This window comes from Mixophyes fleayi, chromosome 9 (genome assembly GCF_038048845.1).
Source record: "Mixophyes fleayi isolate aMixFle1 chromosome 9, aMixFle1.hap1, whole genome shotgun sequence".
In the NCBI taxonomy this organism is placed as follows: domain Eukaryota; kingdom Metazoa; phylum Chordata; class Amphibia; order Anura; family Limnodynastidae; genus Mixophyes; species Mixophyes fleayi.
In genome coordinates this window covers 48,181,535-48,208,547 of record NC_134410.1, presented here as the reverse complement: position 1 = coordinate 48,208,547, position 27,013 = coordinate 48,181,535, and the positions used below count along the sequence as shown (strand labels likewise).

General features: G+C 43.2%; 1 long non-coding RNA gene across 1 annotated transcript; it reads right to left on the bottom strand.

Annotated features, from left to right (window-relative positions):
* Positions 1-36: 36 nt before the first annotated feature.
* LOC142101586 (uncharacterized) lies at positions 37-5,806 on the bottom strand. Its single transcript, XR_012679057.1, has 4 exons — positions 5,733-5,806; positions 5,608-5,629; positions 2,327-2,365; positions 37-58 (listed from the first exon to the last, which is right to left on the bottom strand). It is a non-coding gene; the product is annotated as an uncharacterized LOC142101586 (long non-coding RNA).
* Positions 5,807-27,013: the final 21,207 nt, after the last annotated feature.

Here is a 27,013-nt window from a genome sequence, read left to right as displayed (position 1 = left end):
CCGTATGTTATATGTTAAATAACTTATATGAGGCACTTTATCTATTTTTTCCTGCACACTGCAAATAAAAAATGCAGAATGTTATCACATACAGAAAGTCACAGCACATATATGGATGACCTTATGCGGTTTTGCCCTATGTGGATGCATTGAGTGTTCGGGGTAAGGGGGGTTTATTATAATTGCAGTACTCCAATCAGTAAAGCTGGGTACACACTACACTGTTTTCGCCCAATAATCGGCTCAAACAGCCGACATACGACCGCTCGTTCAAAAGTCGGGTCAGTGTGTGCAGTGACATGATCGTCGAAAGTCTGCCCAAATGGACGATTGTCGCCTCATTTGGTTGGTCGTACCGTTTAATATTTTCGTTCCAATCTCGTTTCCGTTGTGTAGTGTGTATAAACTTCCGACCGATTCACAACAGTGAGTACGAAATTACAGTCATTGCTTACGACAACATATCTGTAAAAAGTCGCTAATGGGACAGCTGCTCTTCCCTTTATCGCCTAAAACGAGGCTAGTGTGTATGCAGTCCACGGACCGAGCGATCGGACCATCGGTCGCATGTAAACTCGCTCAGCATAAAAAGTTGGTCGAAATTTCTGTAGTGTGTACCCAGCTTAAGGATGTGCATCGCAATAGAGTAGGATGTTATTTGCATAAGTAATCAGTTTAAAAATGGCCAAGCACATCAAACAGGAAACATATGTCGGGAGAAGTGGCCAACCAGTATGGGAAAAGGGGTTCTGGTACTCGGATAGTTATAGGTATAAATGTCTGAGATGTTGTGGGTTTATGAGGAACATGTGGGCAATGGAAGGTAAAAATTAAGTTGGCGAATAATTAGGTTACTCATGGACAAGTTACATATCAATACAAGATGGGAAAAGGATGGAGATGGTAAATAGCAAATTTCTTTTCGGTTTTGTCACGAGCCGTGGCGGTACGCCCCATCCTGGTGGGATCTAGCAGCCGGGAACGTGCTCTAGTTCTATGCTCTGTTATTATTCTTTGGGATTATCCTTGTGGCATAGATGTAGGAGGGTGTAGGGACATCCTCCAACTCCAGGGGGGGCTCTTATATGATTTAAACTGGTTCATTTATATTTTTATACAAGCTTCCTTGTTATGTTATTACCTATGCTAAGTCTAGCTAGTAATTAATTAACTGCCTCCTGAGGCTGATTGTCAGCCCTGTCCTCCTCTGTCCTGATTGGCTCTTATTGCCTGTACCTGAACTCTGAACCACTGCTAGTGTCCCTGACCTATCGCTTGTCCCTGGATCCTGAACCTGTGCCTGTGACCTTGACCCTTCTGCCTGTACCTGACATTCTCTCTGATGCTCTGTCCAGTCAGCTGATCTCTGGCCTGCCGCTACTCCGTGTGCTACCTCCTGTACCTGTGCGCTACCGTGTTAGCATAAACTCATACTACTCTGAGCATAAGACCTGGGGGCATCCGAGTACCTGTGAGCATAACCAGTCTCTATGGGAAAGGCGGCTGCTAAAGGTGAAGACCTCTTCTATCTGTTCTATGAGTTTATGCCGCACTGGTGGCCATAACAGGTATTAACCAGCATCACTTTATTACAACTAAACCATATAATACAGACATTATCATTAACCAATAAAGCAATTACCAGCATTATAGTTGAGAAAAACAATCCATAACTACTGTTTAACATTTAATAGACTTTTGTGCAGGGTGGAACATCAATAAGATGTCTTCATCTGGGTATTCACCACTAATTGCCACTGATGTGTTGGCACAAGAAAGAGATCTTGTGTTAAATATGTTAATCACGACTCACATAGTATACTGCAGACTATACAGTAGGCCCACCAAAATGCCCCTCCTGAGATGGTATAGATTGATAATTAATATTTGCAGCAATTGTCTTACACCCATGGTCCTCACTTTTGCCCATACTTGCCTTCTCTCCCGAAAGGTTCAGGTGGTTCTAGATTTTAAGGCAGTCCGTGGACTCTCTAAGAGCACACTCCCTCCCGGGTGCTGTGCAGAGGTGGGGCTTTTGACGCTATTAGCGTGGTTATGCACCGTCCCTGATGAGCAATTGCTGCAAATAGCGGCATTGAATGACAGGGCCATGGTAACAAGATTGCGTCACTACGTCATCTCCCCAATTGTCACCTGACATCCCCTCCGGGATCTCCCAACGGGGAGACTGGAAAGTTGGCAACTATGCTTTTGTCTGAGCATCACTTTAGGAAATGGCACATCCAATAACCCTGTATCTTAATCATCCTGTAAGAAGGAATAATATGTCATAATGCCAAGAAAACTATCTATTCATGGTACATACGTGTCTGCAGATTTTCTGTCATATTTAGTAAAGTCGACTCTGTTAGACAAAAGTAAAAAGTTTTTAAAAAATCTTCAAACATGTAAAAAAAATGTTAAAGGAGCTTCCAACTTCTAATTACTTTAGATTGCTTGCATAATTTTCAGCAACATTTACTATATACATTGTTTATTTTTCTGCCTTTAGTCTGTACCTTTGAGCCATATCTTTATATCATTCAGCAGAGTTCTTTGTTTTTTTTTCCCTTGGATACAAAAAAACCCTGTGTTTTGGATACAAATGTATCTAATGTAAATAGTAAAGCAGAGCAGTATTGTATCCTAGAGCTACAAAACTAAACACTGTGGGTCTGATTCATGTTCGGATGTAACTTGCATGTAAGTTGTGTGTTTATAAGTGCACGGAACTTGTGCGTAGTTCCGACTATATTCAAATTCAAATCTCAAGTTTCTATCTGACTCTGGGTGTAAGCGCGCTCTGTCTAAACAGTACTTGTCATAGGTAGACACACAGAACAGACTGCAGTACACGCACATGTGTAAGAACAATAAAAACTTATACTTTAGCAAAATATAAAATAACAGCTTCTAACAGTATAATTATAGATATCAATATATGTTTTTAATACAATATTTAAATAGTTTTTTTTTACATTAATGACATAAATAAATATAGTTTCAATGAGTAATGTGCATACAATGCGTTTTAATAGTATATCTTAGTTACATACAGTAGTTCTGTGGTAGCTAGTGGCACCCATACTTGTAATTTCTAAACCAAAGACTATGCCGTGTCAGTCATCACTATCAGCATAGTCGGCAGTTACATCTGTCCTGTAGCGGGTGCAAAAGATACGGCTGAAAACAAGCGCACTTTACTACAAACACAGGGCTTGAATCGGTCGCATCATCATCGTCGTAAAGCCCTAACTGAGCATGGCCTACATTTGTCTACACCTTCCCTCCCCTGTTCCACCTCTGTAGTCATGATGAGTCAAAAGGGTCATTGCATTCATTGGCATAGGGTCCATTTGTGTTTATGCGCAGTACAATTTCACGCAAAATACGCTACATATACGGACAATTCACATCATTCAGGCCCCACCCTGCTATGCAAGGACGTGAGACGTCACAGAACTGTGGGCCAGACAACGTGAATTGCAGTATCAAGAAGAAATAGGGTAATGCGATATTGTATTTCCTACTAACACAGTTATTCTACTTCTCTACGCTTTTTCTACGCTAATGTCGGTCATAAGTATAGACACTTGTGTGCCTGACATCTGGTGCTAATGTTACTAGGAGTTGGTCGCATCTTGAGATGAACATATGTACATAAACAGTGTATGCAGATAGTGCACCTAGCTAATATGACACTGGACATAATGATAACACATGATAAAATTGTATGAGTTCAATTCCTGACCATGGCCTTATCTGTGAGGATTTGGTATGTTCTCCCCCTGTTTGCGTGGGTTTCCTCCAGGTGCTCCGGTTTCCTTCCACACTCCAAAAAATACTGGTAGGTTAATTGGGTGCTAACAAATTGACCCTAGTCTGTCTGACTGTGTGTGTGTATGTGTGTGTGTGTGTGTCTGTCTGTGTGTGGGTGTTAGGGAATTTAGACTGTAAGGCCCAATAGGGCAGGGACTGATGTGAGCGAGTTCTCTGTACAGCGCTGCAGAATTAGTGGCGCTAAATAAATAAATGGTAATAATAATAATAAACTAATTTGCACCCTTTGCTTTGTAACATGGTTTGTCCAAGAGAAAATGTACTTGGGACAGGATGGACCTCCTATGCCTCCCTGTCCGTGTTTACTGGGAACCGGCTGGGCTTGCCTTGGCACCATCACCTATCTGTGTCCCAATTGCACCCCTCTATTTGCAGGAGGTGGGGCATGCTGCTTTCACTACTAGGCTCCTTCACCGGCGCCTAGAGTCGCTTCCTGCTGGGTAACTTTTGCTGCTACTGTACCCCCTCGCTGGGCACCTGGGTTGGTACACATGACCTCTTCCTTTAGATCATGGTTGCTGTGGATGGTTCCCCCTTGCCTATTAAACTGGCCAGAGTTGCAAGGTAGCGGGCAGAGCGTTGGTACTGGAATGCTGGGTCCCAACCTCAGAACAGCCACATAACAGATTAGATTGGTCTAATCTGTAGGTCACAGGAATTACAGCAGGTAAGTAGACATCAAAGCAGGATCTTGAAGCAGTCAAGCTCGTGTAGCCCTAATAAGGACAGTTGCACGCCAGTTGGTGGTACAAGTGATGTTTCCAGAAGTGTACAGATGGAATGATACAGTACATTGTCAAACAGGTCTCTTTTTAGACAGATTTAGACACAGCCTGGAAGGAGGTAAACTAGTGCCCTTTTCCGACAAGGCAATAAAACGTCTGATATATTACATCAGATATTTACCATACGGCTGTGATATATCCTCCAAACATGGAGTTAACACGATTTTAACTTTTAACAAAATTCACATCAATCTGTGATATCCTCAATCACTTGCTGCTTGTATTATTCAGTCAGGCTCTAAGATGCAGGATGAAAGCCACACAGGATAGAAAGGTGGCAGCCCCCTGCCATGTATACAGGCTAACCAAGTGTTGATCACTTCACTTGAAAATAATTAATTAGCATGAGGATTCCATTAGAAAAGTTACCAAAATTCCAATTTCCTCCCCTGTCATACTGCTTTAGAAACCAATACATGTAAAATACAGAAATACAAGACAATATAAAAAATAACTACATCTGCAATTATATAAATTGGCGCCTGTGCCACTAATTGAAATAAATTTCTACAATCCTTTTTATCTTATATCTTTTTATCTGATCATACTGTGCATGGGAAATACTGCAGAGCGCACATACTACATAGTTCTTAATGTTGTCTCTGAGTAGGACATTCGGTTAATGGCTAGACATTTATTTGTTTGAATATTCAATTGTAGACAGTATTATTAGGTCGACAATTTGAATGATGACAGTATTATAAAATGTCAACCAATATAAAAGATACAAACAATAGAGTACACCATTATTTTGTCAGAAAAAAATCTAGTGTAAGAATATGCTAATATTAATGTGGTTTTCCCATATATGAAGTATCCAAGTAGTAAAATATAATAACATAATTACTGGTCTTCAGGTCTTGTCTCTGAAACACAAAATTTATAATTTTGAATGTGTTTACTGAAAACATTTGTATAAAAATAAATGTGATTAGTAATGTTACTGACATAAACTAGTGTAACACACCCTAACAGAACGTACCTTTTACAAATATGATCCTCACCTATAAAAGTAAGAAAAAATGAGTAAGTACAGAATGAACATAAATACTTAAACATGTAAACTACCTTTCACCATTCCCGTATGTTATATGTTAAATAACTTACATGAGGCACTTTATCTATTTTTTCCTGCACACTACAAATAAAAAATGCAGAATGTTATCACATACAGAAAGTCAGAGCACATATATGGATGACCTTATGGGTTTTGGCCCTATGTGGCTTGGGTGTTCGGCAGGGGTGGACTGGCCATAGGCCTTACTGGGAACTTTCCCGGTAGGCCGGCGGCCTAATGTGGCCGCCTCATGTGTATTTTTCTTTTTTCATTTGTATTTATATTTTTTGACACCCGGCGCACGCAGGGGGGAGGGATGTTTGTGTTCCTAAGAAAGGAGTTGCTTGTAACCTATTTAGGTTGCCAGGGAGTTGTCCCATCAGTTCATAGCAACAGGCAGCGAATCACGAGGCTGGTTGTTGCTGAGTGGGAAGGAGGCTGCGGTTACTTGGTGTAAGGGGGAGGCGCTGGCATGAGGATCAGGATTTGTTTTATGTTATGAAGAGATGGGACCAGCACTGGCTTATGGAGGCTTTTAGTATCTGTACCTGTCTCCATATACTACTGTGTGCTGCCTCTCTCACACCGGTCCACCAGCTCCGTGAATGGCTTTTGTCCTGTCACATGGAGCTGAGCAGACAAATACAGGGCTCAGGGTTGGTCTGCAGTCTGCCCCTCCTCTATGGCTGCCTCCTCCCTCCTCAGCAGAATGCCTCAGCTCAGAATGGCATTTCCTGTTGTTTCCAGTCCTGCACTAGTCACCTGCTGTAAATACAGTATAATAATTTATGCAGCTCAATACTGGAAGGCATCTCTGTCAAACATGTGTGCAGCGATGTAAAACACAAATTCTTACAATGTGGTAGTGGTAGCGGCTATACTAGTAATTGTATTTGTTATCTTAACTTATTCATTTTTTTAACTTGGGTATTTTGACACCATCACAAAATCAGTAAAATCCCCCTGTTGTACTTCTCCTAAAATGATTTGCAAGCTGTTAGATTAGAATTGCACCAATTATATGTAATACATTAAAATCACTAAAAACAGCCCTCTCATATAGGGTAGTCTGGATTATATATATTATATTATTGCTGGTAATAAATATGTGCTACCTCATTTTATTTTTAAGACTTTATTTATTAAAGTTCGTCACAAGAAGTAATTACAATCAATAAGAATAAAAGATAGAATAATTATTATTATTTTTATATCATATATTATCATATATATCACCATATAATACTATTATATAATATCATAATACTACAAAATACAATATAATATAATATATATATATACACATATACATACAATACAACATTATATTATATTATATATAACATTTTATACATATACATACTACATACCATCATATAATATACTATTATTATATATTATTATCATTAATACACTAGTCAATATTAATATTAATTATTATTATACATTATAATACAGCAGATATAATATTTCTTCTTGTGTATGTTAGTAAGTTGTAGGAAATTAATTGTAAAATACACCCATAAAACCATATAATACAGGCACGAGGAGAAGAAAACTGTATCATCTTTAGAGGTTAATCTTCAAACAGCAAAAGCGTCTAGTTAGTGCTAGTGACCATCATCACTGTGAATTTACATAAGCCCTCAAGTATCTGCAAGTCATACAATAGATATATAATATTTTATGGTAAAGGCAAGTATAATTAAAGTGAAAAATTCATAAATGTAGTAATAGGTAAAGAAATACATTGGTTTGCTTGTATAACGTCCCCCACCATCCTAATATCTCTGTCTTGCCAAGCCTTGAAATGGGAAGGACATTGTCCTGGAGTAAAAGCGGGATTTTTCCAAAGAGGTGTTATATGGGAGTGAGTGGAAGTAAGCTTGAAGTGAAGTTTGCAATAATCCCAAATTTGACATGTGCAGAAAGTAATAGGATGAGATTTCAACCGGAAAGATCTTGCGCCCATTGGAATCCCCAGAGCTGAGCCTAGGCATAATACACTGCAGCAGGAGGCCTCCAGATCAATCCATCGGGGAGTGCTACCTCATTTTAAATAACTGAACTTGGAATAATTAAAAATGTGTAGAAGCTGATATTGCCATCATATCACAACAAACAGGCACATATATCCAGTAGAGCCCTTCAATGACCCGAACATTGTTTTTCAGTAATGATCAGAATATTTACTCCATACCTATAATGTATCCCAGCAGTACCTACTGTTCTCCAATAATATCAGTATGAGTGCATCCCAGTAGTGATTTGCATGTTTATCCAGAAGTGACCACAATGATATACACAAATATTTATGTAAAGGTGGGATGAGGGTGGGGGCTATTAATTTATTTCTGGGGTGTCAGAATGGGCTATTTATTTACTGGTGGGGACTATTATTTAATAATGGGGTCATATGAGAGGGTATTAAATGTGTGGCTGACTTGGGGGCAATGAGACCTATTTATTTACATACACTGGTACAGACACTGGGTACTCATATGCAGGTACAGATACTGGGCATACATATACTGTTACAGACACTGGGCACGCATATGCAGGTACAGACACTGGGCACGCATACCCTGGTACAGACACAGGGCACACGTACAAGTAAAGACACTGGACACTCATATGCAGGTACAGACACTGGACACTCATATGCAGGTACAGACACTGGGCACACATATACTGGTACAAACACTGGGTGCACACATACAGGTACAGACACTGGACGCACACATGCAGGTATAGACACTGGACGCACATACAGGTACAGTGTCACAACTTAGTATAGCATACCTGCTATCGTTGACACTACTCGGAGGAAGGTGTGGAGTCTAACGTGCCCCTGGTATTCACCAGGGACCCCCACAAGGAGGTATGGACTCAGCTGCAGGAGACACGCAGGTCGCAGTTCTTCCACGAGTCAGATAGCGAAGCACGAGAAAGAGTTGTCAGACAAGTCGGGTCGGTAACGGAACAGGCAATGAAGGTACACTAAGAGAATCCGAAGAGTAGATGAGACAAGCCGGGTCGGTAGCGTTCTGAAAGCGTGGTACACAGGGATATCCAATAGGGGTAGTCAAGGCAATCCGGGTCACAAGGGTCACAAGCAGGCAGGCAGGAATCAATAGACAAGCAATACACAGGAGCACTGAGGAAATGCTGGAGGACACAGGGTAGACCTGAAACTCTGGCACTGGAGGGGAGCACCAGGAGGGTTTAAATAGTCCCATGAGCCAATAGGAATTCAGTGCTATGCGCTGTCATGATTAGCGTCTAGCGCGCTTAGCATAGCGTCCTGTTGCTAAGCAATGGGAATGCTCCGTGGTAGCAGTAGCCGGCGTCTGGTTGCCTAGCAACCAAACGCACTACAGCGGATACAGGCGGCCGTCCCGGAGATCGCGGGCAGCGCTTGACTTACAGACACTGGCCACACACATACAGATACAGACACTGGGCACTGTACTGTGTGGCGATAACTATGATGCTCTCTGTATTGTATGGCGATCAGTAGGATGCTCTTTATATTCTATGGTGGTCACTAGGATATTCTTTGTATTGTATATGTATCACTTGCCAAATTATCATGCAGAACAGTATAGACCTTGCAATACATTTTGTATTGCACATCCATGGCAGTATTTTTGTTTCATTTAAAAAAAACATTTTTTCATTGTTCATGCTGTGTAATCACAGTTTTATTTAAAAGTATGTGTTTTTATCTTTCAAATCCCACCCTCACCCCAAGAAGAGAGGATTTAAAGGAATAGAGAGCACGCGGGCCTCCCCACACACTATAATCCGGCCCCCTACCTCCCCACTGATTGGCTGACCCCTGACCCCCAGTGGAGTTAACTCTTGCTATACTTTTACTTTTCTTTTACCTGCCCCTCAGCGTTTATGTTACCTCGGGCGAATCCCCGCCCTCTGTTATCTTAAAGATTTGCATACAAGTAGGCAGAGGCAAAGTTGGTTTTTTATTTTATTTTTATAGATACTGTTAGGGAGACATTTGAGCCAGTGGGAGACCCAACTACTATTACATTAATGCTAACCCTGGGATCTCCGTGCTGCTGGATTAAGCTGCTCCACTCACATTGGTTAAACCAATGTGTGTACTCTACCCACTGGGGTGCTGACTCTACCTAATTATGTTTGCTCCTCCTACCAGTGCAATGCTCTGCCTATTTGTGTGGTCCGCCAGCTGTGACAGGCAGACTCAGCCTACCATTGCATATTACATTTGCCTTGCCTAAAGCCAATGTGGCTAAGGCTAATGGTATGGTAACTCCACCTACCATTTATTTGGTCCCACCTACATGAGGCCACTTTCAAAATTTTTCCAGGGCCACTTTAAGTTCCCAATCCGCCCCTGGTGTTCGGGGTAAGTGGGGTTTATTATAATTGCAGTACTCCAATCAGTAAGGATGTGCATCGCAATAGAGTAGGATGTTCTTTGCATAAGTAATCAGTTTAAAAATGGCCAAGCACATAAAACAGGAAACATATGTCGGGAGAAGTGGCCAAGCAGTATGGGAAAAGGGGTTCTGGTACTCGGATAATTATAGGTATAAATGTCTGAGATGTTGTGGGAAAAGGATGGAAAAAGTAAATAGCATATAAAGGGGAAGCACATTTATTTTCGGTAATAATCAGCATCACATTATTACAACTAATAAATACAGAAATTATCAGTAACCAATAAAGCAATTACCAGCAATAGAGTTGAGAAAAACAATCCATAACTACTGTTAAACATTTAATAGATCTCTGCAGGGTGGAACATCAATGAGATGTCTACATCTGGGGATTCACCACTAATGCCACTGATGTGTTGGCACAAGAAAGAGATCTTGGCCATGATTCATTAGTGATCTTATCTGCTGTTTTTTTGCTTATCTTAAGCGAATCCACTCTGTGCATCCCCAGAAAAGGGCGATAAGAAGCAAAATCCACTGTGTAAGTGAAGAATTTCTTAAGTTAAGATGAAAATCCATCTTAACTTCACTCTTATCTCCCCGTTTCTTCTTAAAATAAGCATATTAACTTTTGCACAAGATAAGGGGCCTGATTCATTAAGGAACCTAAATTAAGAAGTTTCTTATTTAAGTCTCCTGGACAAAACCATGTTACAATGCAAGGGGTGAAAATGAGTTTTCTGTTTTGCACATAAGTTAAATACTGACTGTTTCTTCATGTAGCACACAAATATCAACTTTAAATTTCAGTGTACAAATAAGCTATCAAGTATTTGCATTGCCCTTATGTTAATATCACCTTATTTCTAATCCTCTGACAAAATTACCAAAGAGGATTCTGATCGATGCTGACAGATAGAAATATTATTGTTTGAATTTTAGCTAATCATTGAACTTCTTTTGTTATAAAATGGGTTCTTTTGCCAGTTGTACATTCATTGGAGATGCCAGGAGTGAGTGAGGATTGCAGAGTTCACTTAGAATATCTTCAAATGTCATAATAAAACCTCAGAGTCACATTAGTTTTAAAAACAGGAGCTGACACCATATGCTGCTACCTGACTGAAATAGTGTTTTCACCTGTCAGTGTCAATCCAGTTTTTAATTGTAAATGAAACCTGACACTGACACTTCACTCAACACCATCCCATTTATTATTATTATTATTATTATTATTATTATTATTGTTATTATTATTATTTTTATAAATGTTAGCTGATAAAAATTAGAGATGGTCACTGACCCCCGTGTCTTGGTTTTGGATTCGGTTTTGGATCTGGATTACCGTCGTGTTTTGGTTTTGGTTTTGGTTTTGCAAAACCGCCATTGCGTGTTTTGGTTTTGGTTTTGGTTTTGGTTTTGGTTTTGTTTGGTTTTGTTTTGCTATTTTTTGGGAAAAACCATGTTTTTGGGCCTAAATTAACCCAATTTAGTGCTCCAACTGTTTTAGAGACAAGTAATCTAATTGTTGAGGTAATAAATCATCCAAAAAAACAGTTTAATTCTTCGTTGGTAGGCCTTCATTTATTCTACACACAAAACAGATTGTCTTCCTCTCCATCTATGCATATTGGCAATGCAGCCATCGTCTTTGAATGTATATTACACCCTACACTTATAGTTAAATATGTAAAGAAATGGAAAAAGCCAGTTTGGTTTCTGTCTCTCTAGGCCCCCCTCCACTTGTATAACATACCAAAAAATTCAGCCATTATAGACTGTACAATATTAATTGACATGGAGAAAGCCAGTTTGGTTTCTGTCTCTCTAGGCCCCCCTCCACTTGTATAAAATACCAAAAAATTCAGTCATTATAGACTGTACAATATTATGAAAAATGGACAAAGCCAGTTTAGGGTCACTCTGTCTATGACACCCTACCCTTAAGGATAAATTGCCCTAACAGCAGGCTTTCAAGATGGTATGTGATATGGAAATGCCACAAGTCCCTTTCCTCTTTGGGGGTAGATTGCACCCTACACTTACATAGAAAGTTTTAAAAAGATGTTATCGGCATCATCTTCAGCTTAATCCTCACCCTCATCAGTGTGTATGTCATCATCACAGACTATCAAATCATCGCCGTTCGAATCCGCCATTAGAGAACAGTCAGTGCTTGGATGTCTTGGATGGTGAAGGCCTTCCTCGTGGAAGATGTAGTTCATTTTTATAAACATAATTTTCTCCACATTTTTGGGAAGTAACCTTCTACAGCGATCACTGACTAAGTTCCCTGCTGTGCTGAACACTAGTTCAGAGTACACACTGGAGGGTGGGCAGCTTAGGTATTGCAAAGCAAGTTTGTACATGGGTTTCCAAATGGCCTGCTTTTCTTCCCAGTAAGGAAAGGGACTGTCTGACATTTCCATATCAACTACCTCTTGAAAGTAATCCTCCACCACCCTTTGCATGTTTATACTCGTATTGGATGGAGTTATGGGCAAAGTGACACATTTTTTTGAAAAATCCTTCAAACCAGCCCAGATGTTAAATTGTTCTGGATTGCTCCCTGCGTCTTCCCTGCTTCTTTTTTGGAAATTTAATTTTTTACGAGCAGCAGCTTGAGAAAGTGAAGGAGGACACATCGTCAAGCCGAGGCCCAGTTCAGCGGCCAACTTGCTGAGCAATAGCTCCTTGCAAAAGTTCACATCTCGCTCATTTACAAGTAAAGACTCAATGTAGGTTTTAAACCTTGGATCAAGCACAGTAGCCAAAACGTACTGATCCGAATTCAAGATCTTAATAACTCGAGGATCATTGTGAAGCGAATTAAGTACTTGATCGAAAAGGCCAACATACTTTGCTGAATTGCTTGCTTTCAGCTCCTCCTTATTTTCTCAAGCTGCTTTTCCAATAGTCTAATTAAAGGAATGACTTGGCTCAAGCTAGCAGAGTCTGCACTCACCTCACACGTCACAACTTCAAATGGTTTCAGCACCTTGCACAGCACTGAAAGGATTCCCCACTGTGCAAGAGTGAAATACATCCCCCCTCCTTTCCCAATGTCATGGCTTGTGCAATATGCTTGGATGGCTTTGCGCTGTTCCTCCATCCTATGAAGCATTTACAGGGTGGAATTCCACCAAGTTACCACCTATTGCTTAAGTTGGTGGCAGGGCAAGTTAAACTGCTCTTGGAGCTGCTGTAATCTCCTACATGCTGTGGCTGAATGCCTGAAATGGCCTGAAATTTTACGGGCCACCGAAAGCATCTCCTGCACCTCACGGTTATTTTGTAGGAAGCTCTGCACCACCAAGTTGATGGTGTGAGCAAAACAGGGAATATGTTGGAAATCACCCAGCTGTAATGCTTGCACTATATTGTTGGCGTTATCTGAAATGACATACCCTGGGGAGAGTCCGAGTGGTATAAGCCATGCATCAATCACATCTCTCAGTTTGCGTAACAAATTGTCATCCGTATGCCTGTTAGTGAAGCCGGGATACAAAGAGTGGCCTGCCTGTGACAAATGTTACGTAGTGATGTACATGCTGCTGCTGTTCCTGCTGGTGAAGGTGAATGACCAACCCAGTGGGCTGTCACAGTCATACAGTCTTTGGTTTGGCCACTCCCACTTGTCCACATATCTGTGGTTAAGTGAACAGTGGGCAGAATGGCATTTTTCAGCACAATCTCTACATTTTTACACACTTTTTGGTATAGTTGGGGAATAGCTTTACGGGAGAAATGGTGTCGCGATGGAATTCTGTAACGCGGACACAAAACCTCAATTAACTGTGAAAAACCAGCTGCGTTTATTGTGGAGATTGGACGCAGATCTAACACTAACATTGCAGCCATGGCATCTGTGATTCGCTTGGCGACTGGGTGACTGCTGTCATATTTGCTTCCCCTCGCAAATGATTGTTTCACAGTTAATTGCTGAAATGTAGGACTGCTCATTTTATTAACCTGCCTCTGGGCTGACGATTCACCCCCAGCAGCAGCAACAGCAGCAGCAGGACTAACACTTTCTTCAGAGGAATCAATAATAGTGCCGGAGTCATCCAGCCTTAAGTGGGATGCCGGGCTAACTCCGAGCGCTACTGAGGATATTGATGAGGATGGTGTGGTGGGTGTATTTTGTAGCCGTCGGTATGTCGGTGAGCGGAGGGTCTTAGCTGATGAGGGAGTGCTTGTATTCTTTTGGGAAGAACTTTCAGCTTTTCCCAACACTTTGCCATGAACTCTCGTTAAATGGCGTAACATAGACGAGGTTCCAAGATGGTTAAGGTCCCTCCCTCGACTGACTGTGGCTTGACATACACTACAAATGGCTATACAATTGTTGTCTGGATTTGGGTAGAAATAATTCCACACATAAGAAGTGGATTTTTTTGTTTTATGCCCAGGCATGACAATGGCCTTTTTCTTGTCACGTGCCAGAACTGCTGCCACTGGTGCAGGACTTACACAAACAACCTCATCCTCATCAACATCCTCATTAGCGCCCTCGTCGCCTACACAAATCTCCCCCTCATCCTCTTCTAATTCCAAAGTGGCATCCTCAATTTGTGTATCACCGGCTACACTCGGGCTATTAAGGCACACATCAGCAGAATCCTCCTGATTAGACATCCCACTGTTGGATGGACTCTCCACAGGGATTGTTGTCATTTGTGAATCAGAGCAAATATTCTCCTGTAATGCTTCACTGTTATCTTGCAGCTCGGCTTTGACGCGTAACAGTAGTTGTGCACCAATTATAGGCTGGGTAAATTTTTGGGATCTGCCACTAATAGCCAAAAGTGAAGGCCTCATTCTCTCTTTGCCACTGCGTGTGTAGAATGGCATGCTTGCAATTTTTTTTTTATCGTCACTTAACTTTTGCTCAGTTACACTTCTTTTTCACTTCAATACAGTAAATTTTTTTGGGGTTTTTGTTTTTTCACTAATTTGAAAACACTCTGTTGTTTGACATCGCCTTGGCCAGATGACGTACTGGGAACACTAACATCAGGACTGGTGACAGAACCTGGTTGCTCATTCAGATCATATGTGGACTGCTTTGAATCCATTCTGAGCGCAAACCACTGGGGAGTGCTAAAAATTATTTAGTAGATACTGCTGACAGATATGACTTTTGACAGCCAGAAATATTAATGCACAATTAGGGAGGACACCCCAAAAGCACTGAGGAGTGCTAAACATTATTTAGTAGATACTGCTGACAGATATGACTTTTGACAGCCAGAAATATTAATGCACAATTAGGGAGGAAACCCCAAAAGCACTGAGGAGTGCTAAAAATTATTTAGTAGATACTGCTGACAGATATGACTTTTGACAGCCAGAAATATTAATGCACAATTAGGGAGGACACCCCAAAAGCACTGAGGAGTGCTAAAAATTATTTAGTAGATACTGCTGACAGATATGACTTTTGACAGCCAGAAATATTAATGCACAATTAGGGAGGACACTCCAAAAGCACTGAGGAGTTGGGGTTGAACATCCATTGAAAAGGTGCAAAGGAATTTTATTTATCCCAAATGGCAACTTCAATAACTTAAATGGGGTGATAACTTATGATTTCTCTTGCACTTCCATGGTCAGGGATGTGGAAAAATATCATGATCGGGAAGATTCTATAAATCATAACTAATATGAATAGTATGCCCTCCCTAAATGAATAACCAGCACCAGTGCTATAGGCTGATATGGTTACTGCTAATGCAAGGAGACAAAGAGAGAGGGGTCCCCCGGCAAAACCAGCAATCAGTACCAAGGCATGCTAGGATCGCCTCTTCACAGTAAAACAGTGAGACTCCCTGTCATAATGTGATACCAGCCACAGCATGGTCATCATAGTGTGCAATTCCGTAGAGGAATCAAGCCCAAAACATATTTGTGTGGTCCCCAAGGCAAACCAGCCCCATGCTGAAGTTCCTTGCACCTGAGTGATGGGTGGTAGTGTAATACTTTATTTGGTGTTGTTAAACATGATTTTTTGTTAAGACCTCATAAAGCCTTTGTTCAGCCATTTTTGTAACTCGCATAGATATATTATTTGCTGAAAGAGGTTATTCATTTTTCTGCTGAAATGCAGTTTTGCTAGATGTAAGCCCACGACCTTGAGGTTAAGCTGACATAGAGAACTCCTGTAAGAATGTAGCAAGATTTGTGAACAATAGGTAGTTTAATTTTCAGCTTGTAGTGTGGGAGCTGTGCTCATGACTTTGGATATGGCAAACAGGAGATAAACTACCAGCCCCCCTTGGGATAAGAACAATTGACACATCTGTCCTGAGAAGGGGGAGAGTACGTGAGATAGTTAATCAACTGCACATCCCATAGACTATTGTATGCTTATGATGTAGGATTTGTATATTCAGTAGGCTATAAAGACTTGTATCTTGATATCAATAAACAGAATATTCCTTGTATACAGAATTTGGTCTGTGCCTTTTCTCTCCAGCTGATTGAAGCGCTTCCAGATATACTTGACACCACAGGCAAACTTGTATCAGATTTTAGATCTGACAGTGTAAAACATAAAAAAATGTTTGCTAAATTATAATTCACAACCAGCCTAGCAGCAATTTACTGCTTGGGCATGCTGGTGCTTGTACAGCTACAATTACCAGCGTGCCCATGGTTGCCAGACACTGCTACTTCCAGAAATGTATCTAATAGAAAAACAAAAACACACACAGACTTTTTAAGGTTTTTAAATAAAATCACAACTCATTTACCTCATTTACCATTTTATTGCACAGCTAAATCCAAATGGAATCTTCCTGAAGTAGTCCTTAGGGAAACTTTATTCACAACATAATCCAAAGGGAAATTAAATTAAAAACCTTAAGAGACAAACGCAAATGCTCCTTATGGGGCTCCATTGCTAAATGACATTGAACTGAATGGATCTAGCCTAAGAATAGTGTTATATTTCAGGTATAATGCATCTAAAATCCTGAAGCATACATATAGCAGCATCTACAATAGAGTGGAGTGATATTACAGTACATTCTCTACATGGATGCACTTTTATACTAGCGTATGACACATTGTCTATATCTAGTGGACCAGACAGCTAAATACCATTCAAATGAATGGAGCCAGACAAGCTTTATGCATCTATTGGTACAATGTTATGCACCACATACAATGCATCTTTGTGCTGAATGCATCCAAACACAAGCATCTGCAGTATAGTGTAGTACAGTATTAAAAATGTTTTATGTATCTAAGTTGACTGTTGCATCATGAAATGATGCATTTTCCATACTTACTGGATCTGATGGTATACAATATTATAAAAAGAAAAATATAACCATTTAATATACATTTTTTAATGTGAAATAAAAAATATTACATTATCAATGTTTGGTTGTGTGTCATGAACAGGAGGTAACACATTAAGAAGTAGAAGTGCCATTTTTTAATTTTACTTTAGATTTTGTATGTTCTATAGCTAGATCAAGAGAACAGGGGAAGCGGCTTCAATTAGAGAACCAGGGATATGAAGCGGTATTATGAAAAAGTTGAGGGAGGCTGTTTTGGAAAGAACAAATTATGGAGAAAAGATGATAAGTAAAGAGCTACAAAGCATCTGTAAAGCACATTATTACGCAAGTTAAAACTTAAACCATCTATTGTTCACACCATTTAGAAAAAAATACCCTGATGTATAGAGGTCATCCTATTGCTTGTGGCCACTGATTCTAATGATCTGTTCCCCCCTCCTTCCTTCCTCTGCTAACCTCATCCCACATGAGGCATGTACTACATGCAAAAGAAGGAGACAGTGCTGGAATGAAAGCAAGTAAGTGTGGGAAGAAGGGGGGATGATTTCAATGTAATTTAGGTAGGGTGTGGGCTATTTAATAGTTTGCAGGACATATTAATTTATTGGTGTGGTGATGGTGGTGGCTATAGGATTATTTATTGCTGGGGTGGGAGAAGAGTGGCTTTATATTCAGTGAGAATGCTAATTATATAGTGTTGGAGCTTTTTAGGGAAGGTAATAGGTTTGTTTATTACATGCAAATACGAATTATTCAATGTCTGGGTTGCTTGGGGGGTGCATTTATTAAATGTATATACTATTAATTAATGTCTTTAGGGAGAATATGTTTATTTAGTAAATGTGAATACTATTAATTTAATGTCAGGGCTGTTTGCAGGGAGTGGGACCTAGGGCCTGATTCATTAAGGATCTTAACTTGAGAAACTTTTTATTTCAGTCTCCTGGACAAAACCATGTTACAATGCAAGGGGTGCAAATTAGTATTCTGTTTTGCACATAAGTTAAATACTGACTGCTTTTTCATGTCTTTTTCAACGCTCTCGGTCTCCTGTATGATGACCCGTACCGGGTGGCTTCGTCTGAATCACACCTAAGGGCGCTGAGACAAGGACGGCGTACTGCCGAAGAGTACTATATCGAATTTAGGCGTTGGTGCATCGATAGCCAGGAAAACCACCCCATACTACGGAGTCAGTTCTGCCTGGGTCTCTCGGAGCAAATAAAGGATTCTTTGGTCCAGTATCCCTCCTCACCTACCCTGGAGACACTAATGCAGATGGTTATTAAAATCGATTGCAGAATTAAAGAGCTGAAAACAGAGAAAGACTCCTCCTCACTGTCATGCCATTCTCCAGTCTTCTACCCAGTTTCTCAGGACTAATCTGAACCCATACAGCTGGGAGCCTAGCATCTATCCTCAGAAGAAAGATCTAGGTGACGCTCTGGGGCTCTGCCTGTACTGTGGGAATAAGGGCCACCTTCTGCGTACCTGCCCCAACAAGGTGGGAAAAGACCAGGCCTAGGTGTAAAGGAAGAGGTACGCCTAGGTCTCCAAATGGTCTCTTTCAAGAATTCTGTCCTTATCCCTGCTCGAATTGTCTATGGAAACAAGTCCGTTTCAGTCTCCGCCTTGCTGGATAGTGGTGCAGCAGGTAATTTTCTTGATGTGGCTTTTGCCAAAGCACTTGACATTCCCTCTGTGAAACAGGAATCTGGACTTTCTATCTGCGGATTGGATGGTAGACCTTTGACTGGTGGTAAGATCTCCTCCGGAACTCCACCGCTGCATCTTACGGTGAGAGTCCTCCATTCCAAAGTTCTTTCGTTCTTCCTGATCTCCTGTTCCTCCGTACCCTTGATCTTAGGGCATCCTTGGCTCCAACTCCTCAACCCTCATATTGAGTGGAGTACTGGGGAGATCTTGCAATGGGGCATGGCCTGATCATCGACCTGCTTGACCCTACCTCTCCGGGTAGTTTTGCCTTGTTCCGAAACTCTTCCTTCACTCTACCAGGAGTTCAGGATGTGTTCTCTAAGAAGGAAGCAGATTCTCTCTCTCCTCATCGAGACTATAATTGTTCCCGGTTCTAAGCTTCCCAAGGGGAGATTATATGCTCTATCCATTCCTGAGACCAAGGTTATGGATGAATATGTGGAGGAGAACCTATGAAAGGGATTCATCAGACCATCCAAATCACATGTAGGAGCTGTTTTTTTCTTCGCATCTAAGAAGGACGGAAGCCTTCGAGCATGTATTGACTATCTGGCCTGAACGGAATCACAGTGAAAAACACCTACCCCTTGCCTCTGATCTCCGTTCTTTTCGATCAGCTTCAGCAAGCCACGGTTTTCTCCAAAATTGATTTGAGAGGGGCATACAACTTGGTTCGGATCAGAGAGGGGGACGAGTGGAAGACGGTTTTCCACACACACTAGGGCCATTATGAATACCTGGTCATACCCTTCGGCCTATGTAATGCCCCCGCTGTATTTCAGGATTTTATTAACAATGTTTTGCAAGACTTTCTGGGAAAGTTCGTTGTGGTCCATCTCAACGATATATTGATCTATTCCAAATCACTGGTACAGCACCGTATACACGTCAATGAGGTTCTCCTCAAACTATGTCAACACCATCTCTTTGCCAAACTGTAGAAATGTGAGTTTGAGGTCGCCCATGTCACGTTCCTAGGAATTGTCATCTCTCTTTGTGGCTTTTCTATGGATCCCAGTAAAGTCATGCAGTTGTTGATTGGATTCGGCCTAGTAATCTGAAAGCCATTCAGAGATTTTTAGGATTCACTAACTATTACATGCGATTCATCCGTTCATTCTCAGTGTTAGTGGCTCCCATTACAGCCTTTACCCGCTGTCAGGCGCCGTCCCCGCTGTTCCTCCGCTGTGCAGGGACGGACACCTGATAGGTCTCGGCCGGGGCGCCCTGTTGCCTAGCAACAGGCATGCTGCGTCTCCGGCCGTCTCTCTGCCGTTGGGCGCATGCGCTCTGACTCGTCCCGTTGCTAGGCGACGGGATGCTTCTCCTCGGCGGTCAGCGTGTCTCCTGCATCCTGCATCCTCCTATGCCTGGCTTTCTCTCCCTATTTAAACATGGCTCTGGTGCCATTAGGGTGCCAGAGTAACAGGTTCCTGTCTCCAGCATTATTCTCAGTCTTGTGTATATTTGGATTCTGACCCGGCGCTCCTGACTACTCTCCTGGATTGTGCTTCCCTATTGTGACCTGGCTTGTCGACCATGCTGCTGCATCCTGTCCCATACTGTTCCTGCGATCTTGGCCTGTATGACTACCCGTTTGGATCTCCCTTTTGGTTCCTCGCATTCCCGATTGACTTCTGACCCGGACCGTCTGACCTTCCTTACCACTACACCGGCAACTAGCTAGTAGGACCCCGACCTGCCTTCCCTGAGCAGCGAAGTCCAAACCTCCTTGCGGGGGTCCCTTGCGAACACCAGGGGTATGTTGGCCTCTGCACCTGCTAGTTCAGTAGCGCTAATACCGGTTAGTGACCCTCTGCACTCAAGTCTGACACCCGCAAAGGGGCCAATACTGCTAATTGGTTTTCTGCTGCATTGACATCCTTTAGGGCTCTCAAAAATGCCTTTATCTCTGCGCCCGTCCTCAAACATCCCAACCCAGATCTACCATTTATAATCAAAGTAGTCGCTTCTGATGTTGGGGCTGGTGCCATCCCTCATAGAAGGATCCCTGCGACCACTGTGCATTTTTCTTCCCAAAATTCTCTTCTGCAGAAATCCACTATGATGTCGGTAATTGAGAGTTATTGGCGGTCAAGTGGGCCTTTTGAAGAATGGTGGCACTGGCTAGAGGGAGCTAACCCTGTAATTACGGTATACACAGACCACAAGAATTTACAGTATATCCAATTTTCTAAAACTTTAAATTCTAGACAAGCCCGGTGGGTTCTCTTCTTCACCCGCTTCAAATTTATTATTATGTTCCGACCAGGGTCCAAAAACACCAAAGCAGATGCCTTGTCTCGCAGCTTCATCACCTCACATCTTACCCTTGCGGAACCCACCTCTATTATCCCTGCATCCGACACAGTCCTTGGCCTGACTCAGGATATTGGCATGATTCTCCATGACCTCCAATATTTGGCGCCTCCGGCGACCCCCTGTGGGCAAATTGTTCGTACCTGATCATCTAAGGAAGACGGTTCTTGCTGAATGTCATGACAATAAAACCTCGGGGCACCCTGGAGTATCCAAGATGGTAAAACTTCTGTCTCGTTCTGTCTGGTAGCCTTCATTGTCTGCGGATGCCAGGGAATTCGTCCTGCCCTGTGAAACTTGTGCCAGGAACAAGTCTTCCCGCAGCCTTCCTGCAGGTGGCCTCATGCCTCTGTCTGTTCCAGTAAAACCTTGGACACACATTTCAAAGGACTTGGGTGATCGTAAATCGATTTAGTAAGATGGCTCACTTCGTTCCCCTTGCAGGATTTCCATGTGGAAAAACATTGGTTTCTTTGTTTAAAAAGCAGGTTTTCGGGGCGTGGCTAAGACACCATCTCGATTGGCAGCATCTGCCTGAGCTCCCCTGATCCCGAGACCCTTATCCCTCTATATTTTGGGACATCCCTGCCACAGAACCTTCATAAACACGGTCCTCTATTTGTGGAGTCCTCCAGCAGCCATCCAATAATTGATTTACCGCTGGACCCTCTGAGATACCTGCTCTGAGTCCTCCTGTGGCTAGCTGGGCATCCTGTGTCAGTGGACACCTTGAGAGACAGATCCGTTGCTTCCCCTCTGGCTGCCCTGCATCCAGACCCCCCAGCCTCCTGTGGTTCACCGCTGGCTCCATCGGCTGCACGCCTCGTGATTTATCCGGGACGAGTTCGGCGGCCTACTTCCGGTTGAAGCCCCGGCCTAAAGTTTCAGCCTCCCCGCGGACCCCTCACTTCCGGTTTCGCCGCGGCACTTCCGGTTTTGCCGCGGCACTTCCGGTTTCGCCGTGGCACTTCCGGTTTGCCTGGAAAGGAGTCAGTGACCCTGCTGAGAGGTACAAACATCCTCCTCTGTTCCCCCCACCCCTATTGGCAACACTAGGGGAGTACCTGGAGGTCACCCCTGCCGCACTCCTGTCCCACCTGTGGGAGATCCGGGCAGAGTCTTCAGACTACCAGCACTACAGCTCCCCTCCATCTCCTCCCACCTTTTGGATGTAAGATGAGGATAGTGGGGTATCCCCCCTGCTGAGATAAGAACACCAGTCTAACTAGCAGCACATTGACTTCTGCCAGCTCTGACTCTCTTGCAGTGGACACACAGCTGTCCTCGTTCACCCCCCTGCTTCCTCATTGCACCCCTTGCATTGCTTCGGGGTACCCCCACAAGCTGGATCACCTCCACTACGGTCTATAAAGATTATCATTGGTTCTCCAATTGAACAAACACCAATACTTCTGCTACAAGGATTCTCTCATATCACAATCCGGACCACTTCGTTTTTAGTACACCAGGCTTCCACAAGCTCAACATCACTATACCACCAAGCTTGGGCACCAGCCACTGAGGTTAGTACCTGTGGACACAAATCCTGAGTTCTTTGTCTCCCTCTGCCACCTCCTCTCCTCTCAGGCTGGGGATGACTTGATGCAGAGTGTGCCCATGCACCCCTCCTAGCACTGAGATCTACACTACGGAGCAGCCGACCTCCATCCTCTACGCTTTTCTCCCTTTCTGTTAATCCCCACCTTTACTACGATGCCAAGAGGGGGGAAGAAACCCCCAGGTGGCGACCTCCTTCCCTACCTCTCCAGAAACAAGACGCCTGCCAAACAAAGCAATGACATACCTGAGTCATCTCCTGGACACTCTGATTCAGATCCCGACGATGACGATCAGTCACCTATCACCCGTCGGGATTTTTTATCCCTCCTCAAAGAGGTAAGGGATGTCAAAACATCTGTACAGGCTCTCCATTCCCTGAAAGCCGACGTTGTTGAAATTGGGGATAGAACAAATCACCTGGAGCATCGGGTTGAAGAAGTGGTGACCTGCCAACAGTCGTTTCAAACTAATCTCCATGAAATGCGAAATGACATCACCCAGCTACAAGATGGCCAGGAAGATCAGGACAACCGTGCTCGACGTAACAACCTGAGAATTCGGGGGATCCCAAAACAGGTTGAACCCACCCACCTGGAACTCTACCTTAAGAAACTTTTTACCAAGCTCTCCCCCTCGACTCCTGAAGATCAACTTCTTCTCGATCGAGCCCATCGAGCACTGAGACCTCGCTCCCAAGATCCATCTCAACCTAGGGATGTTATCCTCAGATTACACTACTTTACAGCAAAAGAAGCCATCATGAAAGAGGTCCGCCGGCTTCAGATGATCACTTTCGACAACTCCAACTTACAAATCTTCCAGGATTTATCCCCCCTTACCCTGGCCAAACGGAGAGACCTCAAGCCCTTTACTACACTTCTCCGGAAACGAAACATCAAATACCGCTGGGGGTTCCCCTTTCGTATTCTAGTATGGCACCAGGGATCAATGCTTACGGCCAGGACTCTTCCTGAAGCTCAATCTCTAATTCCCAAACTTGGCATCACCACCGATAACGCTGACCTTCCCGTGGACTCTCCTCTTCCCCAGAGATCACAAAGACCGTCCACACGTGAAGCCCCCCGTTCAGAGTGGACCACAGTTCCTGGGACCTCGGCATCGCCAACTGGATCTTCAGGGACTTGACTCTGCTTATCAGGTTTTATCTTTTTGTCTCTTTCTCCCTCTCATTCCCCTTCTTCACTGTTTGGATCCAGGGCTGATCACGGAAGAAAGACTGTCTACACGCCACTTAGGTATCCCCGCCTTCTGTGGGATCCCACTTGTGCCTTAAGCTCATAACCCTATGTTGACTATTTTGCTATAGGAGGCCTCCTATTTATCAGTTTGGTTTGATTTACTGTTGTTATGCCTGTTACACATGTTTTCACCATTATTATGTTGTTTTATATGTTTCTATATGTTGGGCCTCAACATCTGTTAGCTCCCCCTTCCCTAGGAAGTCTACATACTTTTTAAAGGCTCCCGCCTTTTGCGGGACCTCACCCGTGCTTTTTGATGTTTCTATTATGCTACTATGTAGCTTTTGTAAGATTCTATCTGTTGGGGTCCATTATAGCTTATCTGTCCCCCCATACTGAAGGCTCGTATCCCATACTACATATCACCTAAGGGTTCCCGCCTTTCACGGGACCCCACCCGCTCTTTAGGCCTAGAGCTCTTCCCTGCCAGTTTTGACTCCGAAAGCCCTCCACCTACCTGCTTGGTTTAATACACTGTCGACAGGCCTGATTTACATGCTCGCACTATATTACAATGTTTTGATTGTGTGTTATTACCTGTCTGGCCTTAGATTCTGTTTGAGGCTCCCCCTTCTATTAAGGGTTGGTCTCCCAGACTCTCAGTGCTCAACAGTCCCTATTTTCTCCTGTGCCTCTGGCGGTGTCCTCTCTTTGCGCCTCCCTGTTATACTTGCCGTTTGGGCCACCACCGTGACGCCCACATGGTCAATTGGCATCCTTTCTATTTTATTCCGGATGCCCCTGGGGAGGTGTGATAGGAGAGCACCAGAGGCTACAATGTTGTTTAGTTCATTACGAGTTAATGTAATATAAGTCCATTCTGTATAGTTTAAATAACTGGTTGTATTACTGTGTTATGCTACATACATTCCTTTGTTCCTCACCATCTCTCCCCCTCTTATCTCCCATTACTCCCCCTTTCTACTACCCCCCTACCATAAGTTCCCCCTTCTATCTTCCCTCTCCATACTACCCGGCTGCTCCGCACATCACTTCATTATTCTTTCATTTCCAGCGCCCCATCTCAAAACCCTAGGAGGGTGCGCACTTCGCCCCCACTATTTGGACCCTCCTGATGCATCCTTTGGATGTTCTGCCACTCCCCCCGGGAGCTTTAGGCTCCCTTGCTGACCTATGTGCCTTATTGGCTCATAGCCTCCCTTCCCAATGTCGGCACCACAGGTCCCGGCCTATTCCGCCGTGTGACCACCTCCCTCCACCCTCCCTTCGTCCCCTTCTCCCCGCCCCCTTCCTTACTCAAATAGACCACAATAAGCTAAGGATCTTTTTTGCTCCATTCTCCACTATATGTGCCCCAAGAACCACTCGGATACCATGTCAGGTTTACTCAGATCTCCCACCTTACCCTTTGATCTCTTGCTCTCATTTTATCTTCCTCTCTCTCATCGCACATGGGTCTTAGGGTCCTTTCCCTTAATGTAAAAGGGTTAAATAGTCCCCAGAAACGAAGTAAACTTCACGTGACCCTTAAATATCATAGGGGAGACCTAATTTTCATACAGGAGACTCACTTTCTACATGACTCTCACCCCGAACTCCGCTCTAAATTATATCCCGACTCATACCATGCCTGTGATCACTCAGCTAAAAAACGGGGGGTCTCGATCTTACTGGCACGTCACCTCACGTTTGAGCTTAACAATTCTCTCGCTGACAAAGACGGACGTTATCTCATTCTGATAGGTAAGCTAAACAATAAGCTCTGTACACTAGTAAACGTTTATGCCCCTAACCAACACCAACACCGCTTCTTCACCAAACTAGATTCCTTATTGACTCGTTTTAGACAGGGGGATCTTATTGTAGCGGGCGACTTCAACACTGTTCTGAACACCACCATCGACCGTTCTGCCCCGGTGGCCGCTGTTCCGCTCTCAGCAGACCCACAATCCACTAAATCCCTCCTCAGTCTCATGAAATCCCAGCTTCTATATGACTCCTGGAGAGTGAAGGAGCCGACTACACGCGATTACACATTTTATTCTTCACCCCATGGCTCATACTCCCGTATAGATATGATCCTGCTCAGCCATGATTTGGCCCTAAACCTCCAGGCAGTCCAGATCCACCCATTGACTTGGTCTGACCATGCCCCTTTTACAATTGACATCTCTGACCTCCTACCCCGACCTCGCCCAATGACCTGGCGTCTTAATGACTCCCTTCTTCACAATACGAATATAGTATCTCAGATTAGGACTAGACTGGAGGACTACTTTGAGCTAAATGATATTCCAGAAGTCTCCAAAGCCACCTTATGGACTGCGCACAAAGCGGTCTTGAGGGGACACTTGATCAGCATGGCCTCCAGACACAAAAAAGAATACCTCACCCGAACCAATGAGCTCTCCATCCAACTTCAAACCCTGGAAGCCCAGCACAAAGCAACCCCTGATCCCGCAAACCTGACAGCCCTCCGGGAAACCAAAGCTAAACTAAACCTCCTTCTCTCTAAACAAGCGGCCACACGCCTTAAATGGCTCCGCCAGACTTTTTATGAAAAAGGAGACAAAGCTGACAAAATTCTTGCATCACGGCTGCGTACAGCTAGAACTCATAGAAATATTATTGCTATCCGTGATTCACATAACCAGTTAACTCACGATCCAGCAGATATCCGGTCAGCATTTCAACATTTTTACACTGCTCTTTATAACCTCCCGGCTCCCGCTTCCACCCCAACACTGAAAACCCCCTCCGCCCTGATCACTGACTTTCT